Source organism: Haliotis asinina, chromosome 12 (assembly GCF_037392515.1).
Source record: "Haliotis asinina isolate JCU_RB_2024 chromosome 12, JCU_Hal_asi_v2, whole genome shotgun sequence".
Lineage (NCBI taxonomy): Eukaryota > Metazoa > Mollusca > Gastropoda > Lepetellida > Haliotidae > Haliotis > Haliotis asinina.
In genome coordinates this window covers 52,031,245-52,045,654 of record NC_090291.1, presented here as the reverse complement: position 1 = coordinate 52,045,654, position 14,410 = coordinate 52,031,245, and positions in this window count along the sequence as shown.

Below are 14,410 nucleotides of genomic sequence, written 5' to 3'. Positions count from 1 at the left end.
CATCTACAGTGCATGTGAAAGCCCATGCAAATGGGCTTCAAGACGATGTAAGACAAGCCCATGTGCACTGGCATGGCAAGCTACATACGTCTGCGTGTCATGCCGCGTGTCCCGTGCGTCGCCAACACCATCAGTGCGTTATTTCTTGGTTAATCATGTGTACATGTCTGATGCGACTTTCAGTATCTTATATTCATTAGAAAGAGCATTTCAATTCGCTTCTGGTGGTGTATGGCATGTGCATGTGCGACGTTGAGCAAAGATGCTAGGCATGTCCGTAGGTAATGCCGCTTGTCCGTTCCGTCGCAACGGCGCCGGTAGCGGAAGTAGACTTTCGTTCTAATTTCGTTATCCCTCATTGGATTTCTAATATCTATGATTCATTTGAAAGGTCTCTTCATGGGGTTTCTGGCGATGCATAACATGCAAGTCTGCAATGCTGTGCACAGCTGCAACCGTCTGCATATAGTGCCGCTTTTCTATCCGGCTTGACTTCCGCCGCCGACTCATGTCGACCCCACCAATAACCCCTTATAATATCTCTCTCCTTTCGAAGATCGCTATCATCTACAGTGCATGTGAAAGCCCATGCAAATGGGCTTCAAGACGATGTAAGACAAGCCCATGTGCACTGGCATGGCAAGCTACATACGTCTGCGTGTCATGCCGCGTGTCCCGTGCGTCGCCAACACCATCAGTGCGTTATTTCTTGGTTAATCATGTGTACATGTCTGATGCGACTTTCAGTATCTTATATTCATTAGAAAGAGCATTTCAATTCGCTTCTGGTGGTGTATGGCATGTGCATGTGCGACGTTGAGCAAAGATGCTAGGCATGTCCGTAGGTAATGCCGCTTGTCCGTTCCGTCGCAACGGCGCCGGTAGCGGAAGTAGACTTTCGTTCTAATTTCGTTATCCCTCATTGGATTTCTAATATCTATGATTCATTTGAAAGGTCTCTTCATGGGGTTTCTGGCGATGCATAACATGCAAGTCTGCAATGCTGTGCACAGCTGCAACCGTCTGCATATAGTGCCGCTTTTCTATCAGGCTTGACTTCCGCCGCCGACTCATGTCGACCCCACCAATAACCCCTTATAATATCTCTCTCCTTTCGAAGATCGCTATCATCTACAGTGCATGTGAAAGCCCATGCAAATGGGCTTCAAGACGATGTAAGACAAGCCCATGTGCACTGGCATGGCAAGCTACATACGTCTGCGTGTCATGCCGCGTGTCCCGTGCGTCGCCAACACCATCAGTGCGTTATTTCTTGGTTAATCATGTGTACATGTCTGATGCGACTTTCAGTATCTTATATTCATTAGAAAGAGCATTTCAATTCGCTTCTGGTGGTGTATGGCATGTGCATGTGCGACGTTGAGCAAAGATGCTAGGCATGTCCGTAGGTAATGCCGCTTGTCCGTTCCGTCGCAACGGCGCCGGTAGCGGAAGTAGACTTTCGTTCTAATTTCGTTATCCCTCATTGGATTTCTAATATCTATGATTCATTTGAAAGGTCTCTTCATGGGGTTTCTGGCGATGCATAACATGCAAGTCTGCAATGCTGTGCACAGCTGCAACCGTCTGCATATAGTGCCGCTTTTCTATCCGGCTTGACTTCCGCCGCCGACTCATGTCGACCCCACCAATAACCCCTTATAATATCTCTCTCCTTTCGAAGATCGCTATCATCTACAGTGCATGTGAAAGCCCATGCAAATGGGCTTCAAGACGATGTACGACAAGCCCATGTGCACTGGCATGGCAAGCTACATACGCCTGCGTGTCATGCCGCGTGTCCCGTGCGTCGCCAACACCATCAGTGCGTTATTTCTTGGTTAATCATGTGTACATGTCTGATGCGACTTTCAGTATCTTATATTCATTAGAAAGAGCATTTCAATTCGCTTCTGGTGGTGTATGGCATGTGCATGTGCGACGTTGAGCAAAGATGCTAGGCATGTCCGTAGGTAATGCCGCTTGTCCGTTCCGTCGCAACGGCGCCGGTAGCGGAAGTAGACTTTCGTTCTAATTTCGTTATCCCTCATTGGATTTCTAATATCTATGATTCATTTGAAAGGTCTCTTCATGGGGTTTCTGGCGATGCATAACATGCAAGTCTGCAATGCTGTGCACAGCTGCAACCGTCTGCATATAGTGCCGCTTTTCTATCCGGCTTGACTTCCGCCGCCGACTCATGTCGACCCCACCAATAACCCCTTATAATATCTCTCTCCTTTCGAAGATCGCTATCATCTACAGTGCATGTGAAAGCCCATGCAAATGGGCTTCAAGACGATGTAAGACAAGCCCATGTGCACTGGCATGGCAAGCTACATACGTCTGCGTGTCATGCCGCGTGTCCCGTGCGTCGCCAACACCATCAGTGCGTTATTTCTTGGTTAATCATGTGTACATGTCTGATGCGACTTTCAGTATCTTATATTCATTAGAAAGAGCATTTCAATTCGCTTCTGGTGGTGTATGGCATGTGCATGTGCGACGTTGAGCAAAGATGCTAGGCATGTCCGTAGGTAATGCCGCTTGTCCGTTCCGTCGCAACGGCGCCGGTAGCGGAAGTAGACTTTCGTTCTAATTTCGTTATCCCTCATTGGATTTCTAATATCTATGATTCATTTGAAAGGTCTCTTCATGGGGTTTCTGGCGATGCATAACATGCAAGTCTGCAATGCTGTGCACAGCTGCAACCGTCTGCATATAGTGCCGCTTTTCTATCCGGCTTGACTTCCGCCGCCGACTCATGTCGACCCCACCAATAACCCCTTATAATATCTCTCTCCTTTCGAAGATCGCTATCATCTACAGTGCATGTGAAAGCCCATGCAAATGGGCTTCAAGACGATGTAAGACAAGCCCATGTGCACTGGCATGGCAAGCTACATACGTCTGCGTGTCATGCCGCGTGTCCCGTGCGTCGCCAACACCATCAGTGCGTTATTTCTTGGTTAATCATGTGTACATGTCTGATGCGACTTTCAGTATCTTATATTCATTAGAAAGAGCATTTCAATTCGCTTCTGGTGGTGTATGGCATGTGCATGTGCGACGTTGAGCAAAGATGCTAGGCATGTCCGTAGGTAATGCCGCTTGTCCGTTCCGTCGCAACGGCGCCGGTAGCGGAAGTAGACTTTCGTTCTAATTTCGTTATCCCTCATTGGATTTCTAATATCTATGATTCATTTGAAAGGTCTCTTCATGGGGTTTCTGGCGATGCATAACATGCAAGTCTGCAATGCTGTGCACAGCTGCAACCGTCTGCATATAGTGCCGCTTTTCTATCAGGCTTGACTTCCGCCGCCGACTCATGTCGACCCCACCAATAACCCCTTATAATATCTCTCTCCTTTCGAAGATCGCTATCATCTACAGTGCATGTGAAAGCCCATGCAAATGGGCTTCAAGACGATGTAAGACAAGCCCATGTGCACTGGCATGGCAAGCTACATACGTCTGCGTGTCATGCCGCGTGTCCCGTGCGTCGCCAACACCATCAGTGCGTTATTTCTTGGTTAATCATGTGTACATGTCTGATGCGACTTTCAGTATCTTATATTCATTAGAAAGAGCATTTCAATTCGCTTCTGGTGGTGTATGGCATGTGCATGTGCGACGTTGAGCAAAGATGCTAGGCATGTCCGTAGGTAATGCCGCTTGTCCGTTCCGTCGCAACGGCGCCGGTAGCGGAAGTAGACTTTCGTTCTAATTTCGTTATCCCTCATTGGATTTCTAATATCTATGATTCATTTGAAAGGTCTCTTCATGGGGTTTCTGGCGATGCATAACATGCAAGTCTGCAATGCTGTGCACAGCTGCAACCGTCTGCATATAGTGCCGCTTTTCTATCAGGCTTGACTTCCGCCGCCGACTCATGTCGACCCCACCAATAACCCCTTATAATATCTCTCTCCTTTCGAAGATCGCTATCATCTACAGTGCATGTGAAAGCCCATGCAAATGGGCTTCAAGACGATGTAAGACAAGCCCATGTGCACTGGCATGGCAAGCTACATACGTCTGCGTGTCATGCCGCGTGTCCCGTGCGTCGCCAACACCATCAGTGCGTTATTTCTTGGTTAATCATGTGTACATGTCTGATGCGACTTTCAGTATCTTATATTCATTAGAAAGAGCATTTCAATTCGCTTCTGGTGGTGTATGGCATGTGCATGTGCGACGTTGAGCAAAGATGCTAGGCATGTCCGTAGGTAATGCCGCTTGTCCGTTCCGTCGCAACGGCGCCGGTAGCGGAAGTAGACTTTCGTTCTAATTTCGTTATCCCTCATTGGATTTCTAATATCTATGATTCATTTGAAAGGTCTCTTCATGGGGTTTCTGGCGATGCATAACATGCACGTCTGCAATGCTGTGCACAGCTGCAACCGTCTGCATATAGTGCCGCTTTTCTATCCGGCTTGACTTCCGCCGCCGACTCATGTCGACCCCACCAATAACCCCTTATAATATCTCTCTCCTTTCGAAGATCCCTAACATCTATAGTGCATGTGAAAGCCCATGCAAATGGGCTTCAAGACGATGTACGACAAGCCCATGTGCACTGGCATGGCAAGCTACATACGCCTGCGTGTCATGCCGCGTGTCCCGTGCGTCGCCAACACCATCAGTGCGTTATTTCTTGGTTAATCATGTGTACATGTCTGATGCGACTTTCAGTATCTTATATTCATTAGAAAGAGCATTTCAATTCGCTTCTGGTGGTGTATGGCATGTGCATGTGCGACGTTGAGCAAAGATGCTAGGCATGTCCGTAGGTAATGCCGCTTGTCCGTTCCGTCGCAGCGGCGCCGGTAGCGGAAGTAGACTTTCGTTCTAATTTCGTTATCCCTCATTGGATTTCTAATATCTATGATTCATTTGAAAGGTCTCTTCATGGGGTTTCTGGCGATGTATGACATGCACGTCTGCAATGTTGTGTATAGCTGTCCAGATTTGATGCCGCATGTTAGTTCCGTCGGAAAGGCGCCGGTAGCGGAAGTAGACTTTCGTTCTAATTTCGTTATCCCTCATTGGATTTCTTATATCTATGATTCATTTGAAAGGTCTTTCCATGGGGTTTCTAGCGATGTATAACATGTACGTCTGCAATGTTGTGTATAGCTGTCCGTATGTAATGCCGCATGTTAGTTCCGTCCCAACGGCGCCGTTAGCGGAAGTAGGCTTTCGTCCTAATTTCGTTATCCCTCATTGGATTTCTTATATCTATGATTCATTTGAAAGGCCTTTCCATGGGGTTTCTAGCGATGTATAACATGCACGTCTGCAATGTTGTGTATAGCTGTCCAGATTTGATGCCGCATGTTAGTTCCGTCGCAACGGCGCCGTTAGCGGAAGTAGACTTTCGTTCTAATTTCGTTATCCCTCATTGGATTTCTTATGTCTATGATTCATTTGAAAGGTCTTTCCATGGGGTTTCTAGCGATGTATAACATGTACGTCTGCAATGTTGTGTATAGCTGTCCGTATGTAATGCCGCATGTTAGTTCCGTCCCAACGGCGCCGTTAGCGGAAGTAGGCTTTCGTCCTAATTTCGTTATCCCTCATTGGATTTCTTATATCTATGATTCATTTGAAAGGCCTTTCCATGGGGTTTCTAGCGATGTATAACATGCACGTCTGCAATGTTGTGTATAGCTGTCCAGATTTGATGCCGCATGTTAGTTCCGTCGCAACGGCGCCGTTAGCGGAAGTAGACTTTCGTTCTAATTTCGTTATCCCTCATTGGATTTCTTATGTCTATGATTCATTTGAAAGGTCTTTCCATGGGGTTTCTAGCGATGTATAACATGCACGTCTGCAATGTTGTGTATAGCTGTCCGCATGTACTGCCGCATGCTATTTCCGTGTCAACGGATCGGTAATCGGAAGTTAATTTCGTTGATAATTTTTATATCGTTTTCTCGTTCCTAAATGTCCATAATGCGTATGAATGCCCTTTCAAATCTGCTTCTAACGACGTATCACATGTACATATACAATGGTTTTTGGAGAGGCTACACACGTCCGTATATACCGCCGCTTTTCGCGTCTACGGCCTTTCAATGGCGCATTTGCTCTCGTGTTGCCTTATTGCGTCTTTTTTGCTTCTAACTGCAGCACTCTAGTCTGTAGCATACATTTTTTGGTATCATTAGAAAGCTCTTCTGGTGACGGCAACAATGGTGTAAGCAGATTTCATCTATTCTGAAAATTGTAAAGTATATTGCACAATTTGTTCGAAAAAATAGTCGTTTTTTACTGTACTTTTTAAAAAAATACTATGTAACTTCTTTTCTAAAAGTCAGATGTCAAATTGGATGGTATTGCCAGAAAGCCCATTTAATGGCGGAGGTACATGCAAAATTTCGTTGCTCTATCTTTTCAAATAAAGTAAATCTAAACTTTTTAAAATGTGTACTATCGTCAGGTGAAAGTTTAACTATCCAACGTATTTACGTACTTTTCTACACAAGGGGAACCCGAGCCAGCTTGGCCACTGCTCGGAAAATGCCTACGTTCCCCGGGCACGAACGTAGACGGGACGGGAACGGAACGGCGATGCGGAAATTGCGACGCTGCCCTCTACGTCTGCCCACGGAGGTTGGAAAGTATCAAGGTTGTGCATAGGGGGATAATTCCGACCTCCACCATGATCAAGCACTTGGTTGACGTGGTGGTTAGCGTGAGCAACGGCGCGCGACGTTGTTCATACTATTCATCATTCGTTCTGCCGAAGACGCTCGATCCATAAGCGGCCATGGTGTAGCAAAACGGAAAACTATCGAGTCTTGACAGGGGGCTCAATGGCGAGTTTGCGAGAAGCAGAACGATATGCTGGTGTTGCATAGCAGGCGAGGGGACGATCCCGAGAGGAGAGTCGATGATGGTGAAACGGTAGCTGGCGCAGGCAAACCCGTTCGAGTCTTGATTTGCCCGTGAGCAAGTGTAGACTCTGCTGACTTTTGCCTAGAGATGGGTGATAGTGTCGGAAGCAGAGCGACAGGTTGGTGTTGCATAGCAGGCGAGGGGACGATCCCGAGAGGAGAGTCGATGATGGTGAAACGGTAGCTGGCGCAGGCAAACCCGTTCGAGTCTTGATTTGCCCGTGAGCAAGTGTAGACTCTGCTGACTTTTGCCTAGAGATGGGTGATAGTGTCGGAAGCAGATCGAAAGGCTGGTGTTGCATAGCAGGCGAGGGGACGATCCCGAGAGGAGAGTCGATGATGGTGAAACGGTAGCTGGCGCAGGCAAACCCGTTCGAGTCTTGATTTGCCCGTGAGCAAGTGTAGACTCTGCTGACTTTTGCCTAGAGATGGGTGATAGTGTCGGAAGCAGAGCGACAGGTTGGTGTTGCATAGCAGGCGAGGGGACGATCCCGAGAGGATAGGCGATGATGGTGACAGGGTAGCTGGCGCAGCGAACCGGTTCGAGTCTTGATTCGCCCGTGAGCAAGTGCATACGCCGGTGATTTTACCTAGAAGCAGGCGATGTCTCAGCCACGAAGCAGGCAAAACACTGGTGTTGCACAGAGGTTGAGGGGGCGACCTCGAGACGAGAGGCGATGATGGTAAAACGGTAGCTGGCGCAGGCAAACCCGTTCGAGTCTTGATTTGCCCGTGAGCAAGTGTAGACTCTGCTGACTTTTACCTAGAGATGGGTGATAGTGTCGGAAGCAGATCGACAGGCTGGTGTTGCATAGCAGGCGAGGGGACGATCCCGAGAGGAGAGTCGATGATGGTGAAACGGTAGCTGGCGCAGGCAAACCCGTTCGAGTCTTGATTTGCCCGTGAGCAAGTGTAGACTCTGCTGACTTTTGCCTAGAGATGGGTGATAGTGTCGGAAGCAGAGCGACATACTGGTGTTGCATAGGAGGCGAGGGAATGATCCCGAGAGGATAAGCAATGATGGTGACAGGGTAGCTGGCCCAGCGAACCGGTTCGAGTCTTGATTCGCCCGCAAGCAAGTGCATACGCCGGTGATTTTACCTAGAAGCAGGCGATGTCTCAGCCACGAAGCAGGCAAAACACTGGTGTTGCACAGAGGTTGAGGGGGCGACCTCGAGACGAGAGGCGATGATGGTAAAACGGTAGCTGGCGCAGGCAAACCCGTTCGAGTCTTGATTTGCCCGTGAGCAAGTGTAGACTCAGCGGACTTTTGCCTAGAGATGGGTGATAGTGTCGGAAGCAGATCGACATGCTGGTGTTGCATAGCAGGCGAGGGGACGATCCCGAGAGGAGAGTCGATGATGGTGAAACGGTAGCTGGCGCAGGCAAACCCGTTCGAGTCTTGATTTGCCCGTGAGCAAGTGTAGACTCTGCTGACTTTTGCCTAGAGATGGGTGATAGTGTCGGAAGCAGATCGACATGCTGGTGTTGCATAGCAGGCGAGGGGACGATCCCGAGAGGAGAGTCGATGATGGTGAAACGGTAGCTGGCGCAGGCAAACCCGTTCGAGTCTTGATTTGCCCGTGAGCAAGTGCATACGCCGGTGATTTTACCTAGAAGCAGGCGATGTCTCAGCCACGAAGCAGGCAAAACACTGGTGTTGCACAGAGGTTGAGGGGGCGACCTCGAGACGAGAGGCGATGATGGTAAAACGGTAGCTGGCGCAGGCAAACCCGTTCGAGTCTTGATTTGCCCGTGAGCAAGTGTAGACTCTGCTGACTTTTGCCTAGAGATGGGTGATAGTGTCGGAAGCAGATCGACATGCTGGTGTTGCATAGCAGGCGAGGGGACGATCCCGAGAGGAGAGTCGATGATGGTGAAACGGTAGCTGGCGCAGGCAAACCCGTTCGAGTCTTGATTTGCCCGTGAGCAAGTGTAGACTCTGCTGACTTTTGCCTAGAGATGGGTGATAGTGTCGGAAGCAGAGCGAGATACTGGTGTTGCATAGGAGGCGAGGGAATGATCCCGAGAGGATAAGCAATGATGGTGACAGGGTAGCTGGCCCAGCGAACCGGTTCGAGTCTTGATTCGCCCGCAAGCAAGTGCATACGCCGGTGATTTTACCTAGAAGCAGGCGATGTCTCAGCCACGAAGCAGGCAAAACACTGGTGTTGCACAGAGGTTGAGGGGGCGACCTCGAGACGAGAGGCGATGATGGTAAAACGGTAGCTGGCGCAGGCAAACCCGTTCGAGTCTTGATTTGCCCGTGAGCAAGTGTAGACTCTGCTGACTTTTGCCTAGAGATGGGTGATAGTGTCGGAAGCAGATCGACATGCTGGTGTTGCATAGCAGGCGAGGGGACGATCCCGAGAGGAGAGTCGATGATGGTGAAACGGTAGCTGGCGCAGGCAAACCCGTTCGAGTCTTGATTTGCCCGTGAGCAAGTGTAGACTCTGCTGACTTTTGCCTAGAGATGGGTGATAGTGTCGGAAGCAGAGCGAGATACTGGTGTTGCATAGGAGGCGAGGGAATGATCCCGAGAGGATAAGCAATGATGGTGACAGGGTAGCTGGCCCAGCGAACCGGTTCGAGTCTTGATTCGCCCGCAAGCAAGTGCATACGCCGGTGATTTTACCTAGAAGCAGGCGATGTCTCAGCCACGAAGCAGGCAAAACACTGGTGTTGCACAGAGGTTGAGGGGGCGACCTCGAGACGAGAGGCGATGATGGTAAAACGGTAGCTGGCGCAGGCAAACCCGTTCGAGTCTTGATTTGCCCGTGAGCAAGTGTAGACTCAGCGGACTTTTGCCTAGAGATGGGTGATAGTGTCGGAAGCAGATCGACATGCTGGTGTTGCATAGCAGGCGAGGGGACGATCCCGAGAGGAGAGTCGATGATGGTGAAACGGTAGCTGGCGCAGGCAAACCCGTTCGAGTCTTGATTTGCCCGTGAGCAAGTGTAGACTCTGCTGACTTTTGCCTAGAGATGGGTGATAGTGTCGGAAGCAGATCGACATGCTGGTGTTGCATAGCAGGCGAGGGGACGATCCCGAGAGGAGAGTCGATGATGGTGAAACGGTAGCTGGCGCAGGCAAACCCGTTCGAGTCTTGATTTGCCCGTGAGCAAGTGCATACGCCGGTGATTTTACCTAGAAGCAGGCGATGTCTCAGCCACGAAGCAGGCAAAACACTGGTGTTGCACAGAGGTTGAGGGGGCGACCTCGAGACGAGAGGCGATGATGGTAAAACGGTAGCTGGCGCAGGCAAACCCGTTCGAGTCTTGATTTGCCCGTGAGCAAGTGTAGACTCTGCTGACTTTTGCCTAGAGATGGGTGATAGTGTCGGAAGCAGATCGACATGCTGGTGTTGCATAGCAGGCGAGGGGACGATCCCGAGAGGAGAGTCGATGATGGTGAAACGGTAGCTGGCGCAGGCAAACCCGTTCGAGTCTTGATTTGCCCGTGAGCAAGTGTAGACTCTGCTGACTTTTGCCTAGAGATGGGTGATAGTGTCGGAAGCAGATCGACATGCTGGTGTTGCATAGCAGGCGAGGGGACGATCCCGAGAGGAGAGTCGATGATGGTGAAACGGTAGCTGGCGCAGGCAAACCCGTTCGAGTCTTGATTTGCCCGTGAGCAAGTGCATACGCCGGTGATTTTACCTAGAAGCAGGCGATGTCTCAGCCACGAAGCAGGCAAAACACTGGTGTTGCACAGAGGTTGAGGGGGCGACCTCGAGACGAGAGGCGATGATGGTAAAACGGTAGCTGGCGCAGGCAAACCCGTTCGAGTCTTGATTTGCCCGTGAGCAAGTGTAGACTCTGCTGACTTTTGCCTAGAGATGGGTGATAGTGTCGGAAGCAGATCGACATGCTGGTGTTGCATAGCAGGCGAGGGGACGATCCCGAGAGGAGAGTCGATGATGGTGAAACGGTAGCTGGCGCAGGCAAACCCGTTCGAGTCTTGATTTGCCCGTGAGCAAGTGTAGACTCTGCTGACTTTTGCCTAGAGATGGGTGATAGTGTCGGAAGCAGAGCGAGATACTGGTGTTGCATAGGAGGCGAGGGAATGATCCCGAGAGGATAAGCAATGATGGTGACAGGGTAGCTGGCCCAGCGAACCGGTTCGAGTCTTGATTCGCCCGCAAGCAAGTGCATACGCCGGTGATTTTACCTAGAAGCAGGCGATGTCTCAGCCACGAAGCAGGCAAAACACTGGTGTTGCACAGAGGTTGAGGGGGCGACCTCGAGACGAGAGGCGATGATGGTAAAACGGTAGCTGGCGCAGGCAAACCCGTTCGAGTCTTGATTTGCCCGTGAGCAAGTGTAGACTCTGCTGACTTTTGCCTAGAGATGGGTGATAGTGTCGGAAGCAGATCGACATGCTGGTGTTGCATAGCAGGCGAGGGGACGATCCCGAGAGGAGAGTCGATGATGGTGAAACGGTAGCTGGCGCAGGCAAACCCGTTCGAGTCTTGATTTGCCCGTGAGCAAGTGTAGACTCTGCTGACTTTTGCCTAGAGATGGGTGATAGTGTCGGAAGCAGAGCGAGATACTGGTGTTGCATAGGAGGCGAGGGAATGATCCCGAGAGGATAAGCAATGATGGTGACAGGGTAGCTGGCCCAGCGAACCGGTTCGAGTCTTGATTCGCCCGCAAGCAAGTGCATACGCCGGTGATTTTACCTAGAAGCAGGCGATGTCTCAGCCACGAAGCAGGCAAAACACTGGTGTTGCACAGAGGTTGAGGGGGCGACCTCGAGACGAGAGGCGATGATGGTAAAACGGTAGCTGGCGCAGGCAAACCCGTTCGAGTCTTGATTTGCCCGTGAGCAAGTGTAGACTCTGCTGACTTTTGCCTAGAGATGGGTGATAGTGTCGGAAGCAGATCGACATGCTGGTGTTGCATAGCAGGCGAGGGGACGATCCCGAGAGGAGAGTCGATGATGGTGAAACGGTAGCTGGCGCAGGCACACCCGTTCGAGTCTTGACAGGAGACTCTAGGTCGAATTGGTGGTAATTGTTCATGATTTGCCGTGTCAAATCTTTGCGATTCCCTAAGGTGTGGCATATGGGAAATGAGCGGTTTATTGCTGTAGTGTCTACAGCTACGTGAGACATCTACTTGATGGGTAGATGCGACGGCATGACATGCCAGACTGACATTGACGTTTTGTTATGCATGTTGATGTAAAGCGTAGTGTGTGTTGTTCACGTGTAGCAGCTCAACTGCCAACAGTACTTGAAGAACCACGACCTCCTTCCTACGTCGACTCAAGTGTGCCTTCACAGCAATCAGACTTTGGAATGAAAGTTGTATCCTTCCAGGTTTCATGATTTGTATGATACATTTGTGTTAACATATTTGAGGTATCTGTCCATTATGTACGGCAATTGTATGGGTATTCAATAATTCGTGAGCTATGGTTATCATGGTGCATGCTAAATTAAAAGAACAACCTAACGCTGTTCCCTTCTAATCCAAACCATTAACCTCCAATCAAAGTAACATAAATTTAAAACGGAAAGTCCACGTCCTTCTCTCTACACCAAATCACTAACCCATTCCGAATTAACCTAAATGACATAACCTTAAAGCTAAAATCATCAATACCGACAATGTTAAAACTAATCCGCTAACCCAAACCTAAATGACATAAATTTAAAGCTAAAACCATTAATACCGCGGTGCGTATAACTGAATAATAAACACTGACAATGACAGAACGTAAAACTGGTGATAAATGCCAAACTAAAAGGACAAAAGTAAAACCGCCTAAACCACTTAACCCCAAACCAAAAACATTATATTAACGTGAAAAAATTACCAAGAGAGAGAGAAGGTGACTACGAAACTCAAACATTACCAACTCAAACCAAAAACACCTAACACCACTAATAAAAAACTAAAAGCGCGAAATAAACAAAGTAGGTGGAAAAGGGTAGACGATGTAACCCTTGACCCAAGTGAAATGGTATACTTGCATCAAGGTCTACAAAGTCAGTCGTTCGGCCGAGGCATTGATAATATGTTACCGGGTGAAGGTGCCATATTTTCAATGCCTACAAACTGGCCCGGAAAAATTGTCTTTAATTCCAGCTGGTGTGATGCTTAGTACCGGGTTTCCATGTTTGCCGATAGTTTGATGTTGCATGGAAATGTAGCCTTGGTATTGTCTTTAGTTCCAGCTGGTGTGATCCGTACTCCCGATAGTTTGATGCTGCATGGAAGTTGTTTGATGTTGTATGGAAATGTAGCCTTGGCATTGTCTTTAATTCCAGCTGGTGTGATGCTTAATGCCGGGTTTCCATGTTTGCCGATAGTTTGATGTTGCATGGAAATGTAGCCTTGGTATTGTCTTTAGTTCCAGCTGGTGTGATCCGTACTCCCGATAGTTTGATGTTGCATGGAAGTTGTTTGATGTTGTATGGAAATGTAGCCTTGGCATTGTCTTTAATTCCAGCTGGTGTGATGCTTAGTACCGGGTTTCCATGTTTGCCGATAGTTTGATGTTGCATGGAAATGTAGCCTTGGTATTGTCTTTAGTTCCAGCTGGTGTGATCCGTACTCCCGATAGTTTGATGTTGTATGGAAGTTGTTTGATGCTGTATGGAAATGTAGCCTTGGTATTGTCTTTAATTCCAGCTGGAGAGAAAGCGAAGACACTGCCTTTGTGATTCTTAGCGTTACTACAGGTCACCCTCACACAAGACAAACACAATCACATCACATCACTACATTGTCTGGAATTGTGCCGTGACTGGTGTCATGTTTGCAGAAGCACTTGTCGGGGTGGGACACACAAGCTTGGCTCTGATGCTTTGATGGTAATGCCTAATCCGTGAGTTTCTGAGTGAGAAGCCAATCAAAGTGGCGGCAATTACGACTGAAAACACCAATCATTGACTCGTTGTTTTATCCCATAACTGAACGAGATGAGTGAGTCGTGTCAGGCTTAAGCTAACAACAGGTCTTAATCCATGAACGATTGATCCCGTGAGTTCAATGCAGAGCTCAGTACAAACACGTATCAATGACCCAGGCTATATATACTTAGCAGTCAGATACGAGCATCACGGCACTTGTGCTGATATTATTTGACACAACTCATTGTCAGAAATCGTTTTTGAAGACTAACTTCATTCAAGTCATGGCCTGCGCACTTTTTGAAGCTCCTGTTTCAAAGCCACTGCACTTTGCCATCCTGGGGCATAGTTTCGTGCGGCGACTTGTTCAAGTCTGTCCCCCTCCACATGGCATCCTCACTACCGTGCGTGGGATCGGAGGGGCGACCGTCGCTCGGATGAAAGCTGAGGTGGATGCCCTTGATGCAGCTTTTCAGGGCATTGTGTTCTTTCAAGTGGGAGAGAACGACGTGTCGGCCTCTACTGATCCTCGGGACCTGGTCGAAGACCTGCTGGATCTTCTGGACTACCTTCGGTGGAAACGGCCAGGCTCCAGGGCGGTGATAGGGAGTCTGTTTCCGAGGGTAAAACCAAGGAACATGACGGT